Source organism: Marmota marmota, unplaced genomic scaffold (genome assembly GCF_001458135.2).
Source record: "Marmota marmota marmota unplaced genomic scaffold, marMar, whole genome shotgun sequence".
Lineage (NCBI taxonomy): Eukaryota > Metazoa > Chordata > Mammalia > Rodentia > Sciuridae > Marmota > Marmota marmota.
Genome location: NW_025999945.1, coordinates 5,882,964 through 5,902,376, shown reverse-complemented (window position 1 = coordinate 5,902,376; position 19,413 = coordinate 5,882,964). Strand labels below are relative to the sequence as shown.

Here is a 19,413-nt window from a genome sequence, read left to right as displayed (position 1 = left end):
CTTTCCAAGCACTTTCATAAGTCATTCATGTACAGACTTTATAGAGTATCTCCTTAAGGGAAAAAAAGGGGACAATTAACACAGAACATTTGATATGCCAGATACTACATGAGTTTTCTTATTTAAATCTCATAGCCATCTTGCAAGATATTATCATGGTCTATTAGAGGAAGAGACAGAACTTTTAAGAAACAAAGTAACTTTTCTAAGGCCACATAACTAATAAAAAGCATCATGTTCAAATTCAGATGAAATTATTATAATGTTGCACAGCACTAAATGGCTGTCACTTTCTTAACCTGCAAAAAATAATAAGTAAGTAAGTAATAAAGGAGATGAACTGGATCATCTCTAAGATCCCTAAACATTAAAAACTTTATGAGAATATAATCTTGGGGCAGGAAAAGCAGAGTGCAAATAACAACCTGGATTAAAAAAATTATAGCTCTTTTTAAAAATTCCTGGGAAGGTCACTATGAAACAGAATACAAAACAGTTTCAGGTAGAAAACTTCACACATAAATATAACATTTAGTATTATCAATAGAGAACCTAGTTAGAAAAAAACTAGTTCCATCTTAAAACAATGCCATTGTAAAAGTCTGCAATTAGGTGGCTGGGGTATCGCTCAGTAGTAGAGGACTTGCCTCCTATGTGTGAGGCACTGGGTTCGATCCTCAGCACCATGTAAAAGTAAATAAAAAAAATAAAGATACTGCATCCATGTATAACTAAAAAATATGTTTAAAAAAGTCTGCAATCACCAGTGTAAGCCAGCTCAGGCAAGGTCACCTAGGGTCGAATCCATGAACAACTAATCCATAAATAAATATTGAAAAATCATGAGGTTCTAGAGTCAAACAAGTTTGAGAAATGCTGGATTTAACATTAGTCCTGTTTCCTTACTGGCTGCAAGTAGTATATTGGGCTTGAGACCTATGAAGTCACTCCTTTTTTTTTTACAGGACACAATATCTTTATTTTATTTATTATTTTTATATGGTGCTAAGGATCAAACCCAGTGCCTCACATATGCTAGGCTAGGCAAGCACTCTATCACTGAGCCATAACCCCAGCTCTAGAGTCTTCCTGGATTTGAATCCCAGCTCTTCCATTTCAGCTCAGCCATGTGATTTATAGTAGATAAAGTTTTTGTAAAGATTAGAAAGATTGCTGGATGCAGTGGCCCATGATAGTAATCCCCAAAACTTGTTAGGCTGAGGCAGGAGGATCACAAGTTCAAAGCCAGCCTCAGGAACTTAGTTAAGCCCTAAGCAATCTAGCAAGACTCTATCTAAAAATTAAAACATAAAAAAAAATATGGGGGCTGGGGATGTGGCTCAAGTGGTAGTGCACTCGCCTGGCATGCGCGGGGCGATGGGTTCAATCCTCAGCACCACATAAAAATAAAGATGTTGTGTCCACCACAAACTAAAAAATAAATATTAAGAAAATTCTCTCTCTCTCTTAAAAAAAAAAAAAAAAGAATATGGATGTGGTTCAGTGGTTAAGTGCCCTGAGTTAATTCAAGGTACAAAAAAAAAAAAAAAAAAAAAATTAAAAANTCTCAGCTGGAAAAAGCTACCAATCGCTTCCACCCCCACAACCACATTATTAAAAAAAAAAAAAAATTAAAAAGATTAATGCATGTGCAAGTCTTAGAAGAGAGCCCTAGACTGTGCTTGATAAATGTTACATTATTAGTAGTAATACCATTTCCTGGAGCCTTTATCAATGTAATATAAATTGATATTCCCTGTGAATCACCAAGCAGGGAGGGGACATGGTGTTCAGTTTCTCAAAGTTATTTGATGATAGAACCTACTTCTTTACAGAACAGCCCTCAATAAACCTGGTTGCTTTAAAAAGAACAAGAAACAAAGAAACTCTAAGAAAAGAATATACAACGCCAATGCTAAAATGTCTTTTTAAAAAGTAGATGGAATTTTTACCTCCCAAATTTTCCTTAACTCATCTGCTACCTCCTGTCTTTGAAATAAAGTTCTAATAAATGACAAAAGAAACATGAGGCAGCCGGCGCGGAGACGCACACCTGTAATCCTAGCAGCTCAGGAGGCTGAGGCAGGAGGATCGCAAGTTCAAAGCCAGCCTCAGCAAAAGGGAGGCACTAAGCAACTCAGGGAGACCCAGTCTCTAAACGAAATATGAAAAAGGGCTGGGGATATGGCTCAGTGGTTGAATAGTGCCCCTGAGTTCATTCCCTGGTACCCAAAAAAAAAAAAAGAAGCAAACAAACATGAGGCAAGTTGGCCCACTGGTTGAAAAAATAGGAAAATTGTGAAATATTATTTCTTTCTAATATTTTCTACTCATATGTCAGTGAATATTGTGAAATATTATTTCTTTCTAATATTTTTCATTCATATGTTTTGTGAGAACCAGAGACAGTTAAACATGTAATGAAGTCATATTTCCTGCTGGCAAAATTGTTCTTGGTTTAAACAGCAGAATTATACACATGAATATTTCTTAGTGCTCTGAAATAAGACATGCTTCTAGATTTTAAGTATTACAGGACCTGAGTAAGTCCAAAGCATATTTTAAACATGCCAAAGATTAATCAGTATTTTAAGATAGGCATTTCAGGAAAGGCAAAACTTTCAGAGTACAATTTTAAAACTATGAAATGATACATTTTCTAATTCTGAAAAATGCATGTTTAATATGTAGCATTTCAGGTTATACTTTAGAATTTATCATTAATTCTACATGTCTTAAAACAGATCATTAGTCAATCATGCTGCTATTATTATTGGGATTATTACTATACAACTTTTTTTGTATTCTCTCTTAACCTGGCACCAAACTTTGCAAAGGCTTTAAGACCTAGTATTTATCACCGTAATTTGAAGTTAGGGTTATCTATACTCTCACCCACCTCTTAAAAAAAAAAAAAAATCCAACAAGCAATAATTGCTTCCATCCGGGTCTTCCTTTTCATCCAGGATTGAGCTTTGTCAAAAAATAAAACAGTTTTTTGCTAGGGTATTTTATGGTACACTGAACAAAGGCTACAAAATGCTAAATCTTACTAAGTAGACCTAAAAACAATGAAGCTATCTAGCTTTGTGCATAATCCAGCATCTCAATCCGTTAGCATAAACACAGTTTCCCACAAAATTAATCAAAATTTTGAGATCAGCTGAGATCGCCATATTTTTCATCATTGTCACAATCATCCAAAATTTAAGTCCTTACAAGTAATTCCCCTTTCTCATTGCACTCTCATCTCATTCTTGCTCTGTATGTGTTCCCCTTCTCCTCTACCCTAACATATCCCCAATAACAACAGTCACTGATAGCCCTTTAAACTGTTACACTGTAAACAAATACCCTAAATCCTGAATTAATTTCACCAACACTCTGGAAATCTTTTTGTCTAAACTAAAACCTCAGTGACAACTACTCTTTCACTCAACAAATGCAGCCTGTAGAAGTCATTATTTGTTTACCATCACAGTTGAGTAGTCATTTATTTATCATCACAATTTGATACCCTCACATAAAAGTATCTCTACTGAGGCTTATGTTCTCTCCCCCCCCCAACTCTGACTCTCTATAATGAGTGTTGACCCTAGGGGCACTTTACCACTGAGCTACATCCCCAGTTTAGGGTTTTTGTTTTGTTCTGTTTTGAGACATGGTGTCACTAAGTTGCTGAGGTTGGCCTCAAACTTAAGATCATCCTGTCTCAGACTCTGGAGTCACTGAAATTACAGGCATAAACTACCACTCCCCAAATACTCCTCAGTTTATGTCATCTCTTAATTTCTCTCTCCTTGTTTCTGTTATTTACTGACCTGGCCACTCTTATGTTCACTATGACTTTGCAACTTGGTTCAGAACCTTCCCACCCCTGGATCTGCTACTTTTCTGAGCAACTCACTGTCTGTATTGCTAACTCCTCTAACAATCTAGCTTTAGAGTCCCCTTATCTCAATCCAATAATCTTCACTTTGTCTATACTTTGAAAACCCACTCCATAGTAAGATCTGTATCCTGTCATAACCAGCAACTGGTCCTCCTGTTTTTAAATTCCACTATCCAATCTCCACTACCAACCACTTAATATGCCAGCGGCTACCTTCTGATTTCATTTATTCCCTATTCAGCCTAGACTCAAAGGTCCATCACTTCACTCTCATGATTTAACCTCTTGTCTCCTTAACCACTGTGTCAGATTAGCCCATAAAATTCAAACTAGACTGACCCAGTTGTTTAACTTGTTTGCTCACTTAGGTTGCTAACTCCTGAGAAAAGGGGAAGAAAATCTTTCACATAACTATATATACCAGAACAATGAAGTACTTCTAAGTACTCTAATTCAGTTCACCTTCTTATTTCCTTAATAGCCTTCTCAAAACACTCCTTTTCTTCTCAATGTCTCCCCTGAAATCACCATCTTGCTCCCCTATAATCAATCTCAGCAGGTTTTTTTCTTACCTCACTGAAAAAAAAATACATCAAATGTCGATTCCCCAAATTCCTCACCTACCATCCATACACTTCCCCATCTGTAATATCCCTTCTTCCTTACTCCTACTTCAGCAGAAACTATATTCTTATTCTTCCTAGAACCCAGTATCTTCACTCCATTCCTGCTAATCTTAAGGACAATGTCCAATAACACTCATTTCCTTTTTACTTAATCTTCAAATTCTAATGAACTTTTCCATATACCATATAAATATGCTGGAGTCTTACCTAGATTCAACATGCTCCTCTATCTACTATCCTGTATCCCTACCATTTTTCCTAGCAAAACTTTTTTATTTTTGATTTAATTTTCTTGGTACCAGGTATTAAATCCAGAGGGGCTTAACCACTGAGACATATTCCCAGCCCATAGTATTATGTTTTTTTTTTTTTAACTTTATTTTGAGACAGAGGCTCACTAAGTTGCATAGGGCCTCACTAAGTTGCCAACGTGGATTTTGAACTTGTGATCCTCCTGTTTCAGCCTCCTGAGCTACTGGGATTACAGGCCTGCACTACCCTATCTAGCCATTGCAAAGGATTTTTAAAAGAACTGTCTGCTCTCTTTCACCAACTATACCCACTTACTCTATAAGCAATCTAACATTTATCTCTACCATGAAGATCTTATCAAAGCTATTATATAGAAGCCTAATATTAGTTCAAAACAAAAGATTTTTTTGAAGAGGTGGGGATTAAACCTAGGAGAGGTCTACCACTGAACTACATCCCCAGCCCTGTTTATTTTGAGACACTCTCACTAAGTTGCCCAGGATGGCCTCAAACTTGCAATCCTCTTGTCTCATCCTCCCAAATTACTGGGACTACAGGTATATACCACCACACCCAGCTTCTTTTTGTTTTCTTTTTGCTTGCTTTTCTTTGAAGCACAAATGTTTAATTTTTTTTTAAGTCCAATTTATCAATTTTTTTCTTCTTCTTCTTCTTTTTTCCTTTAAAGTGCTAGAGATCAAATCCTGGGCTTCACATATACTAGCCAAGCACTCTACCACTGAGCTACATCTCTAGTCCAGCTGCTTGCACTTTTGGTTTCATATTTGAGAAGATGTTGCCTACATATTTTCTTTTAGAGTTATAGTTTTTCTTACACTTAGTTCTTATATTTAGGTCTTTCATCCATTAATTGTAATTATTGAAAGCTAATAAGGATGTCAATTTTAAGATCTAAAAACTTAAAGAGAGCTTTTTAAAATACTACAAATGTGGCTTTAAATATCACTAATCAAAGCAGGAACATTTAAAAAAATTTTTTTAGTTGTAGTTGGACCCAATACCTTTATTTATTTATTTACATGTGGTACTGAGGATCAAACCCATGCCTGGCACATGCTAGGCGAGTGCTCTTTCGCTGAGCCACAACCCCAGCCCCAAAGCAGGAACATTTTGATGGCATAGTTCATAATGTAAACTACAGGTAGAGGAAAAGGCAGGTATTAACAACTATAGTTCCCCCTAAATGATCAAGACAACATAAAAACTTAAAGAGTTCAGAGAGAAACAAGAGAGCAAAGTTAGATTAGATATAAGTTAGGATTTTCCCTCCTGCCCCATCTGGAGGTAAGTATTACTATGAGGAAGGGTAACAAAAATATCTAATATGTCAGTGGGGAAGGACCAGAATAGAAGATAATTTTATTTATATATATATATATATATATATATATATATATATATATATATGTAATGATACAGGAAACTACATTTGGCAAAACCTTGCATCTAACACTAGATCACAGTTGGCAGCAATGCAATAGCCAGTGACATGTATAAACCATATTCTTAAAAAGCCACTCAGAGTCCTACACAGACCAGTATGATGCAGAAAACCACTGAGGATTTCCTTTGAGCCAGTGAGCTCAAAACAGCCTGAGATTCAGGAGAACCCAGCATGTATAGATATAATGACCAGATGCCAAGAAAGCAGCAATAACATCAGCCTCAGATGTGGCAGGGGCAGAGAGCACCATTCAAGATCAAGCCAGTCATTAGCAATGTCCTAGAAGGACAGAGGATGACACAAAGATGGTATGCCTCCCCCTCACTACCAGGAAACAGACTTCTTTACTAATATCTTCTGTTGGGGTGGAGGGAACTATGTGGAAAAACTGAACATTTACACAAAGGACCAAGTATTTACCCAAGGATTTGAATTAATCTGGAATTAACTTAGCTAAACTCTAAGCTACTGACTTTATCCTAAATTGGCAAGATAATTCAGCAGGATCATTTTCTTCTACTCAGTAGAAACAAGAAGCTCTATAGCTAAGAAAAGTTTAATTACAGAGAAATAAGGACAGTATTGTCTTTTTTACATTTAAATTTGTAGTCTACAAAGTTTATGCCTGCTATACTTCCAATTGGATTTCCTGCTGTATAAAGAGTAAAATATAAAGCTCTTACCTCCATAATCTGACCCTTATCTGCTGCTCAAAAAAAAAAAAAAAAAATTCCATTCTCCACTCAGACTTGGGTTTCTGTCCATTCCTAAAAGAGTCAAGGTCTTTCCTTTACCACAATTTTTTCACATGCTGTTTCCTTTACCTGGAATGCTTTTCCCATAGCTCTTTATTTAGGTTGTTCCAATTCAACCCTTTAGTTTCTGTTTAAATGCTTCTTTCATGAAGAGGCTGCCTCTGAGCACCTTATATAATGTTAAGTATTACCTATTATCCTGTAATGCAATACGCTATTATTTTCTAGCTAACATTCTTGCAATCAGTAGCCTCTACATTGGGATGAAAGTTCCACGTTAGTCTTGTTTACCACATACCACAATGTCTGGTTGATAATAAGTCTTAACAAATGGTTCCTACATGAATGAATAAAACAAAAGTGTAATACATAAAATAAACCCAAAATTTTCTCATAAATTTAAACAATAAAAAGTTAAAAAATAATTAGGGGATAGTGGGGCAGAGCTCAGAACTTGCCTAGCATGTACTAGGTCCTATATTCAAGCCCCAGCACCGCACACATATACAAGTTAAAAGCAGACAACCACTATTTTTTAATTTGAATATTAAAGTCAAACAGAAGACCAAAATAAGTTTCTGTTTTTGTTTTTTAAAGAATGCAATTATAGAAGCCTAGACACATGATACCTAAAATCATAGGGTACCTTCTTCATGTTAAAGCCATTTAAAATGGAAACATGAAATAAAAACAAATCATCAAGACAAGTTTCTTTAAAATTAAAATTTGGACTGGGGATATATCTCAATGGTAGAGTGCATGCTTAGTACGCATTAGGCCCTAGATTCAATCCCCAAGTCACAAAACAATTAATTAATTTTAAAAAGTATATGAATACAAACTGCAAAGGAATAAAATCCGGTCCTTAAAACCTTTACTGAAGAAAACAGACAATGAATATAATAAAAGATGCTCCACACTCTTTTTAAACAATAATATGTCAAGGCTCCCCTTATGAATCTATAGATATAATGCAACATCAAGTAGAATGTGTTTTTTTAATTTAATCATGATCAATACCAGAAATATATAAATAAGTTCCAGTTTTCCAAAATGGTAAGATAGATTTCAATCAATTCTTCCCATTAAAACAACAAAAAATATTGGGTGAAGTATGAAAAACAAATTCTTAAAAGTCACAAGTGAAGAGTAAGGAGTTACTCAGCCAAAACTATAAAGGAAAACTAGGGAGTCTAGGGAAAATTAACATTAGAGCTGCTTTTGACCTGAGGGTGTCTGGTCATCAGGAAAAATATTTTTGTTTGAGGGTCTTATGGGTTAAGAGGAACATAATTTAAAGCACAAAACCCAAATAAAATAATGAGTTTAAAAAGGTAACTTCCCCACAATGACCTGTGGCGCCAAAGGGCAACATTCTCAAAGTAATAGTCATCTAAAAGTAAACCAGTCCCTGTACTCTTATAACAAAGGTTTGCATAGTTTCATGGTTCAGGGAATTGTAAATCTTGGATTAAGGAGGCACTCCACCTCTCCAAAGGCACTTATAGAATAAATCACAAAAAAATTAAAAGTTGGAAAATACTTTTAGTATTTTACAAGAGTAGACTGAGACACAGAAGACAAAGAGAACAGAAGAGGGTACAGATAGTATTTGAGGGGGTACCAGATGAAAATATTCTAGAACCCATGAAAGGTCCTCATCAACAGATTCAAACACCACAAAGAACAAGCATACAATAGAGGGTTATTGGGAAAGCCAATAAATTGGCCCTATGTAGAGACATAATCTGGTAAATGTCTCTTGATCTCTCACCATTTTTTCTCCCATAGGACCCTCCCCTTCCTCAAAAACATACATACACATACTCCACTGACAGTGAACTATGATGCTGTTGCCTAATATGTACCATTTATGCTTGGGTTAAAAAAAAATAGACACTTGGATTCCTTTATAAAGGGAAACAATGATATTATAAAGATACATATAGATTAAAAATGAAATTACAACAGGAAAACCACTTTATTGACAAAGTCACATCACAGATTTCTGGCCAGCATTCAGATTGAACAAGGTGGGACATCTGCCCAAAAGACAATCAGTCACCTATAGCCTAAGAATGGAAAGATCAGATCACAGGGTACTAAACATGTTCACCTAAAAGGGCATGTTGGTCAACAGGAGATTTTGGCTCAAACAACCACCAAAAATGGATATACCAGGGCTGTGGTCGTGGCTCAGTGGTAGAGTACTCATCTAGCACATGTGAGGCACTGAGTTTGATCCTCAGCACCACATAAACATAAATAATGGTATTGTGTCCATCTACAACTAAAAATAAATAAATATACCTATACTAAAATTAATTTCTTAATTTTGGTACCATGGCTATATAAGATGTTATCATTAGAAGCTGGATGTGGTGGTGCATGCCTGCAATCCCAGAGAAGTGGAGGCTAAGGCAGGAGGATGACAAGTTCCAGGCCAGCCTGGGCAACTTTGTAATAGCCTGTCTCCAAATACAAAAATAAATATAAAGGAAGTGGTAAAGTGGCATTGTGTTCAATTCTTAGTACCACTAGGAAAAATTAAAAAGATGTTATCCTTAGAGAAAGCTTGATGAAGAGTTTATGGGAACTCTGTAGTATCTTTGTAACTCTTATCTAAAATTAATTCTAATAAAACAATTACTACAAAACAATTTATGATGAATAAAATTACTCTAAAACAAAACATCAATTTCAGAAAGTAGAAAAACTGAATACACCCAGTCATTATTTTTTCACTTATTATATCAGACAGTAACTTTTGATTATTTTTAAAGCAATTTTTAAGCATCTCTATTTCATTTTTCAGAATGTTTTGAGTTTTATCCTACCTTTTAAATTCTAATTCATTTTTTGCCAGTTTCTATTACTTTAATAACCACAAAGAAAAATTAGAAAAACTTAAATGTGGGGCTGGGGTTGTGGCTCAGCAGTAGTGCGCTCGTCTTGCACGTGGGAGACCCTGGTTCGAGCCTCAGCACCACATAAAAAAATAAATAAGTGAAATAAAGGTGTTGTATCCAACTACAACTAAAATATAAATATTTTTTAAAAAAAGAAAAACTTAAATGTTCCATGAGAACATAGCAGTTGACTGTGAAAAAATATGAAAATAGAGTGATATAGATTAGAAATTTTATGAATTTATGTAAATAGATTAGGAATAAAATAGTAAGTATTCCTTGCTGATCCATCTATTCTGCTTCTTAATTCAGACATCTAGAGTTGTGTCACTGCAGAAAATCTGTAGATGAAAATGCAGTTATGGTGGATTATGGGATAACCTTTCTGTTATTTTCACTTTTATATCTTTTAAACTTTTACCCAAGAAAGTATTAAAATAAATGAAAACCATAGAAGGCAAGGAAATAAAATTTCTCAACACTTAGGTTTTTTAGTTTGTTCTACTTAATTTAAATCCAACTATGATTCTTCCTCTAATGTGAATTGGTTCACATTTTTTTGGTGTGTCATATATCATTAAAAAAAAGAAAAGAATATGAAATTAATATTAGCCAAAGTCTACAACTCATTAGAGCCAACTTATAAGAATACACCAAAAAGAGTATTATTCAAAATAATTTCTTTTTTGACTAAAGACTATTAATACCTGACTTAGGGGATATACACTTTAACTTGAGCCTCTCATCACAAACTTCTCTTATTCTTGAGGAATCCTGTTATTTCTCTATTTCAGTACCTTCCCACTGATATATGTTTTCACTGAATACTTATTCCTGCTTTTTCTTTTTGCATAGGTGGTCTGAACTTTCATTGTGGATGGCTGACAGATGTCAATTTCTAGAATCAAGATGTAGTTTTCAATAGCCCTCTAAGAATACAATCATAAAGATTCCACATTTAATGGGAAGACTGTGAAAAACAATAACTATGTAAAAGCCACTGTGACTATCTACTTCATGTATCTTCAAAGTAGTCTAATTCCAAGCTATGCTTCTATTACTATATTATTATAACAGAGAATTAAGTCTATCATTTCTGCCCTTATGACAAAGAAAGGCAAGAAAAATTTCTAATTTCAACATAAAGGCCAGATGAGCCCTCTTATTATTTTAAGCCACTTGCCTACATACACCAATGACAGTAACAAGTCCCTCATGGAAACTTCATCAAAAAGTCTGCTGAATCATTTAAGCACTTGCTATTTCATCATAAACCCTAAAAGCCAAGTATGGGTTTCTGTTCTGTCCTTCATTCTAGCAACAGAATAAACACCATAGTGTGAAACTATTGCTTTATAAGCTGCCAATGTTCAATTCAGGAGGCATAATCTAAAGACAATCATCATTATATAAGATCAAAAAAAGAACTAGAAATTGCAGATTTCCCAATACAGAGAAAAGAAAACTGTATCATAATTCCCAGTGTCATATTAACTTAAATTTTACTGGTATTCTAAGGAATTACATTATCACAATAAGATAACAAAGCGCAGTTTAGTGATTTTCAATGAAAATATGGCAAACACTGTTGATTGCCTATCTAACAATCACTCCTTCCACCCTTCCTCCCTGCTCACAGATCCTGCTTATATTTCAGGGGTTAAAAGTGCCTCCTCTATAAAAAGTCCTCCTTCTCACCTCCCTTACAACCAGGGCAGAGGTAGGATGTAACCCAATCCTAACTCTGGGGCCTAAGAGAGCTGAAGCTGGATAGCAAGTCTTTGGAGGAGGTTACCTTCAACAATAAAGGGGTATACACAGGAGGAGGAAACTGCTCTTTCTCTATAGCATTTGATTGTACCTCCATGTGAACCTAACCTCCCCCTACCACCACCACCAGGTGCTAAAGCCATCTTTAAACCATTAGGACAAATATCACTAATGTGATGAATATAACACAGAGAATAGTACTTGAGCATCTTATAGTTTCACAGACCCTTAATTCTAACAGTGGAAAAGTCCTGCCTCTACCTTCTTGATAGGTAACAGTTATCTTAGTTTATGGCTTAAGCTTAAGCCATTTTATTTGGATATTGTTGGTACCTGAAAGCCAAAACATACTAACTAATCTAGCTAGCAAATAACTGTTCACTTCACACTCTCAGGTCAGGAAGTTAGGTCTCTGCTATTTAGTGGACTCAACACTACAACCCTCTCTACCTTGATCCCTAGTGCTTCACTGCCGTATATCTTCTCTTCCTTTTTAAAATTCTAATTGCTGTAAGGACCAAGCTTAATGTAATTATATTCACATCTATTTCACATAAAGTCTTTCTTCCACAATTTTTCCCTGATGATGAAATAGAAGGTACTTTTTGCTTCTCTGATATACTTTTCAGTTATGTCTGCTTTTAACAGCTTTACAAATGTGCCCCAATTTTTAGCTTACATTTTCTCTCTTACTATCCAAAGTCCAGTCACATATTGAAATCACAATTGATCTAAAATTTTTAAAAATAAAATGCTAAATACAGGATAAGGTTTTGCTTTTATAGAGTCACCATGAACATTAATAAATACAGCTAAATGATGAGTAACTGAGTCTGTTATCCTTTGTTCATAACAAAAAATTTAACCCAAATTTAAAAACAATGAATAAGACAAAGTGAATAACTGCAGGTGAAATCAGAATTCAACCTCAGCACAGTTAATTTTTAAAGAGACTTAAAAATTCTTGAATGCTATATTTAAAGGGATAAAGATCATACTATGAATTTCCATGTTTGCTTAGAATAAAGAAAGGCTCCTTAAGCAGGAGTTGATAAAACTTTTGTTCAAAGTTACTCAGAAATTCAGCAACATGAAAACTAAACCAGTCAAAGAGACATAACTAACATTTGATTTATTAGGAAAATAAGGTTTTAGAGGAAAGACTACAAACCTTGAAAACTTCAGATCCTTTTCTTTGATACAACTCCTTTTATTGTTATTTGGCTTATTACAAAAACTTGCTCACTAAAAAGAAAAAAGTCACAATTAAATACTTTTCAGAAAAATCAATTAGAAATACAAAGGCAAACTAGAAAAAGGTTTTCTGAAAGTTTCAACACAAAAGTTTGAAAAACAACCCATGATTCACCACAATTACAGCACCTAAAAAAATCATAACTAGAGGATATTCATTTTCAACCCAACTGTTGTTTAAGCCAAATTACTGCATTGATCAAATTGTTTTTAACCAAATGTATGCTACCCTAAATTTGCAATCTATGATCTCATTTATCTGCAAACTCTGCAAATGCTGCTTCTTTAGCAAAGGCTCCACTCCTATTCCCACTTTTTTTTAGCAAATTAATGATTAATGTGAACTAAAATCCATAAAAATACGGAATATGGGGCCTGATTAAAAATTTCAAGATTTTTAATTGCTTATTTTAAAAGTCTATGTTTAAAAGGTTAAATATTTGATTTGTGATATAATTTGGCTTTATGACATCGCTTTTGAAATACTAGATAGGATAATAATTAAGGTCAAATGTGAACTAAGCAACTTTACAGAAAAACAAAATTTAGATGTTTATTAAATTCTTCCTAAGATTAAGTCATAACATACACAAGAAGGTAAAGAGATGAAAAAGAGAGCTGCTGTAATATGTAATAGGTTATTTATTATAGCATTGTTACAACTTCAAGATATTGGAAGCAATGTATATGTCATTCAAAGAGAGATGGGAAAAATAATTATGATGCATCCATACAATGAAATAGTATGAAACAGCAAAGAAGAATGAGTAATGTTAAGCAAGAAAATGGAATAAAATGTCATCAGATTGCCAGAATATAGTAAAGTGCAATAGAGTGTAACTATCACTAATACTATTATTATCATGATTACCATTTCTCATGAAAAGTCACTCCAATAGGCTCTAAAGTTTTTTATAATTTTGTTGAATGATTATTTGTAGGCAATGTCTGCCTCTTTTGCAGAGCTGTGCCTATTATTAAACATCATTTTTGACAGCTGAGAAACAAAATAAAACTGCCTCCATGCAGAGTGTATTTACTGTGGCGTATGTGACAGAAAACTGAAATCCTTAAGTCTAAAACTGATACTTACCTGTGTATGCACAAAATAAAATTACTATGTCAAGTATATTAGCACACACCTATAATTCCAGAGACTCAAGAAAGTGAGACAGTAGTATCACCAGTTCCAGGCCAGCCTAGGCAACTTAGTGAGGCCTGTCCCAAAATAAAAAATAAAAGGGCTGGAAACGTAGCTCAGTGGCAAAGCACCCTTGGGTTCAATCCCTGTACCATGAGGGGGTAAAAAAAGCAAAGAAAGAAAAAAAAAAAAAAGAATTAAAAAGGGGAGCATCGGATTGAAAAGGAAGAAGTAAAACTCTCTATTTGCATAAGACAGAATCCTGTATGTAGAAAATCCTAAGGAATCCATTAAACCTAACAATAAAAAGTTCAGTAAAGTTGAAGTATAAAAGGTCAGTATACAATAAACAATTGGATTTCTACACACTTGCAGTGAGCAATCTGAAAATGAAGAAAACAATTCCACTTACAATAGCATGAAAAGAATAAAATACTGGGCTGGGGTTCTGGCTCAGTGAGAGCGCTTCACCTAACACCTGTGAGGCCCTGGGTTCAATCCTCAGCACCACATAAAAAATAAATAAATAAATACAGAGAATAAAGCTATTGTGTCCAACTACAACTAAAAAATAAATATTTTTTTAAAAAAAGAATAATAATAAATTTGACTAAAGAAAAACAAATTTTATTTTTTATTAATTTATTACATATTTTATTTCAGGATCACAGATTGATCCCTTAAATTTTAAAGCTTAATTTTTCCTAAAACATTTAAGATGGACATACAGTTTATAAATCTAAAATATTACTGCTGCAGCCTTGATTCTCTTGAATTCTATCCTTGATTCTAAATTGTTCTGGGCTTGGCATATGCTCACCACTCATGCAACAATTTTGTTATTTTACAAAATTTGAAGGGTTACTTTCTCATACAATTCTTGGGAAATGCTGTCTCAGTTTGCTGTAATCTTAAGTAGTATAAAATTTAACCTCCATTTTAAAATAACAAAACACTGCTGAGAGAAATTTCTAAAGTATTAAATAAATGGAAAGTCATTCATGTTTACCAACTGAAAGATGTAATACTGTTAAAATGGTACTAATACCCAAACTGATCTATAGAGTCTACATAAACCCTATAAAGATTCTAGCTGACCTCTTTGCATAAATTGACACGTGGTCCTAAAATTCATATGGAAATTTAAGTGTCATAGAATAACCAAATGATCTTGATAGAACAAAACTGGAAAACCTGTGCTTATCAGCTTCAAAATTTACTACGAAACTAAAGTAATTAAGGCTGGGGTTATGGCTCAGTGGCAGAGCACTAGCCTACCATGTATGAGGCACTGGGTTCAATTCTCGGCACCACATATAAATAAATAAAAGAAAGGCCCATTGACAGACAAAAAATAAATAAATTTTTTTAAAAAGCTATAGTAACTTAACGTATGGTACAGGCACATGGATAAGTGGAATAGATATGTATAAATGCTCACATGTAGGCCCATTTATTTTCCAAAGAGTATGTGAATACCATTCAATGGGAAAGAAATAGTCTTTTAAACAAATTAGTGCTAACACAAATAGATAGCCATATGGAAAGAATAAAGTTGGATCTTTTTTTTTTTTTTACAACATATACAAAAATCAACTCGAAAATGGATCCAAGACCCAAATATAAAATCTAAAACTGTAAAACTTTCAGAAGAAAACATGGGTATAACTCTTCATGACCTCCAATTTGACAATAGTTTCTTACACGAGATAACATAAATCATAAGCAACAAAAGAAAATACTTATAAATTGGACTTCATCAAAATTAAAACTTCAGTGCATCAAAGACACCTTAAAAATGTGAAAAGACAATCCTCAGAATGGAAGAATACACTTGCAAATCATACAGCTGACAAAGAACTTACATCTAGAATACATAAAGAATTCTTATAACTCAATAATAAAAGAATAAATAACCCAACTTAAAAAATGAGCAAAGGAGGGAATGGGGTTCTGGCTCACCGGAAGAGCACTTGCCGGGCACGTGTGAGGCAATGGGTTCAATCCTCAGCACCATATAAAAATAAAGAAATAAAATAAAGTTATTGTGTCCATCTACAACTAAAAATATTTTTCTTAAATAGGCAAAGAATCTGACATTTCTAAGTCAGATCATTTCTAAGTCAGATCATTTCTAAATCAGAAAAGTGTTATAGTTTGGATCTGGAATGTCCTCCAAAGGCTCATGTGTTGAAGGCTTGTTCCCATGTGCAGCTATGTTCAGAGGTGGGGCTTTGGGGAAGTGATGGATCATGAGGGCTCTGACCTTATCAATGGATTAATACATTGAAGGAATCACAATTTGATGGCATTATTTGTATTACCAAGAGGTGGTAAAACTGTAAGAGGTGAGGCCTACTTGAAGCCAGCTAGAGGAAGTAGAAAATTGAGAATATACCCTGAAAGGGTATATTTTTTTCCTCCCACCCCTTTTCTCTTCACCTCTCCTGAGCAGCTTTGCTCTGCCATACCTTGTACCATAATGTCTCTACCTAATTACAGGCCTAAAAGCAATGGAACCAGTGGACCTTGTACTGAAACTTCTGAGAACATGAGCCAAAATAAATTTTTCGTCCTTTAAGCAGTCTTTCTCAGATATTTGTCATAGCCATGGCTGAGGAAAAGCTGTCTAACAAAAAGCACATGAAAACATACACAAACTCAACATCTATAGCTCCAAGGAAATGCAAATAATACCACTTCACAGCCACTAGGATGATTATAATAAAAAAAGACAACAAATGATTTTAAGGATACAGAAAAACTGGAACTCTTATACACTACTAGTAGCAATTAAAATGGTGAAGTCACTGTGTAAAACAATTTAGCAGTTTCTTAAAAGGTAAAACACTGAGTTACCATATGACCCAGCAATTCCTAGGTCAACACTCTCAAGCACTGAAAAAAATATGTCCACACAAAAACATGTACAAGAATGTTCACAAAAGCATTATTCTTCATAGTCAAAATAACTAGTGGAGATGCACTACAGTGGTAGAGCACTGAAAAAATAGTGATATAGCAATACAATGACTACTGTCCAGCTATAAGAAAAAAAAAAATGAAGTACACATATGTGCAACATGGGTAAACCTTTAAAACATGCTAAGTGAAAAAAAAGGCAATCAGTAAGGACTACCTACTGAGTTACTCCATTTAAATGAAATGCCCAGAATAGACATATCTAGAGAGATAGAATATATACCTTTTCCAACTACACTATTTTTTCAAATGATTGTTGTTCATGTATTTACATGCTTTTCATTTCTAAATTCTGACAGTCTTCTAAAATGTTTTTCGAAGCATTTGAAAGTACAAAAGCACACTACTGATCGAGGAGAACCTGGAATTTTAAAACAGCTAAGAAAAACTCATAAATTTCAAAGGCAGAAAACCAATTTGTCTTTGGTGAATGACCAAAATTCCCTTCAAGTTAAATTTTGATCCCCTGTGAACCAGAAATTACTACAAATAATTAAACTTTAATTTGCAAACTATTTGTACATTTTACAAAAGAAATCATAAATCTAAAGCTGAAACTTAGAGACTTTATGTCACAGTAATTTTAAACTACATGGAACAAATGCTTAAGATACTTTTTGGAATAGCAGAAATAATGAAACTTTGGGATCAGATACATGGGTTTGAATCTTAACCTATTTATCATCAACAATTTACTTTGTCTCTGAGACTCAGTTCCCTCTTCTGTTAAATAAGTGATCATAATACCTTATTTAAGGTGAAAAAGGAATAACTCCAACTATGCACTAAATGGGGGAAGAAGGGCAGGGTTGGATAATTACACTTTCTTTAACAAAAAACTTCCCTGTAAAATTTGAACTTTTTACAACTTGTATATAATTTTAAAACAATGAATGTTTTTAAAATTAAAAAAACTTCCTTTTATAGATTTCTCATATAGCCATTTTATAAGACAACTCTACACAGGAGATTCTCAATAAAAAAGAATTTCCAGAACTCTATTCCTCACTCCTTCCAAAGCTGCTTAAATTCCATCTTCTTGAATTCAGGTGAACAAGCCACAGAAGAAGCAAAGTTAAACATTTATTTTCTGAAGGTTGCAGTTATCAAGAAAGAGATAAAACTAATCTCTTAAACCACTTTCCTCAAAACATACCAGAGAATTAGCCTGAAAAGAAAAACATTTCCATTAGCTTACTAATGCTGATAGGTAGTGCTGAAACTTCAGGTTTGGGGTGTTATTATTCTGAAACTTCAGATTTTGGGGTGTTTGCTTTCTGCAATGTAAAACAGTAAAATAAGGGGCTGGGGCTGTAGCTCAGTGGCTCAGCGCTTGCTTAGCATGTGTGAGGATTGAGTTCAATCCTTAGCACCACATAAAGAGAAACAAATAAAGGCATTCTGTCCGTCTACAACAACGACAAAAAAAAATTTTTTAATGGTAAAATAATACTATCAAGTGAAAACAAAATTTGGTACCTTTAAGTTTTTGACCATCAAAATAAATTCAGGATACTGGTCTCTTTTCTGCTGAAAAACATAAGAATATACTTTACAGAATCTTGTGAGACTTAATTTTTCTTTCATATTCTAATAGATAAATGAAGTTATCTAATAGATGAATGTCAGGAAATACAAAAAGATGACACTTAAAAACCTCCAAAGTACTATGGGACCACTAATGATGGTCATGTGGCATTTGGTAGCTTTCCTTAATGACTGAGTCATTAGGCTCTTTCAAACATCTTATTTAAAGAAGTGCATTAAATTTAGCATTTCCTATTTATTTATTTATTCCTGAGCATAATCGCATTTCCACATTGCCTTGTTTTACACTATTTCATGACCATAATTCTGGAAAATAGAAAGTACAGTCAACGAATCGAGGAAGACAACAGTGCTTTGCGTAACTTTTATCTCGATGTCTTTTAGTAGAATGGGACAAATTAAAAACGTCTGTAGTAAAAGCCAGTTGGTCAGGGATTCCCCAGCCCCGCGGCCTTCTCCTTTATAGTTCCTCTCAGTTCCACTAGTGATGAAAACTTTCCTCACCCCGGGTGGAGGCCCAGCCCTGAGCCAGACCTCAACACCCTCTGCTCCGCATCGCTTTCCGGCCTCAAGCGCCTGAGCCCGGCACAACTGGTTCCGGCCCGTGGCCGCCCCTCTTTAGCAGACGGACGGAAACATGACTAAGACGCCCCGGGCCCGCGGCCAGACCTCCAGGCTTCGCTCCCGCCCAGACCCCGCAACTACGCCTCGCAGCGCCCCCGAGAGACTAGGGTCCTCTCCCTCGCTCGGTCCCCTCCCCCAGCAGCGCGCACACACCTGAGAACCCCCAGAAGGCTAGGGGCGGGCTCCCAAGAGATC

General features: G+C 34.7%; 2 protein-coding genes across 5 annotated transcripts in view; one reads left to right on the top strand and one right to left on the bottom strand.

The window, feature by feature from the left end:
• The window catches only part of Glud1 (glutamate dehydrogenase 1), a 69,803-nt gene that overhangs the window by 13,644 nt on the left and 36,746 nt on the right, over positions 1–19,413 (top strand). The window lies entirely within an intron of this gene.
• Positions 1–19,413, bottom strand: part of Shld2 (shieldin complex subunit 2) — a 79,722-nt gene extending 60,309 nt beyond the window's left edge. For 2 of the 4 annotated variants that reach the window (XM_048801699.1, XM_048801702.1), the window contains exons 1-3: positions 19,372–19,413; positions 18,526–18,573; positions 12,841–12,914 (exon numbers count right to left, since the gene is read on the bottom strand). The gene's annotated coding sequence lies outside the window, so the exon portion shown is untranslated. Of the gene's footprint in view, positions 1–12,840; positions 12,915–18,525; positions 18,577–19,371 lie in introns of those variants that run through there. The other 2 variants (XM_048801700.1, XM_048801705.1) reach the window with 2 other exon arrangements.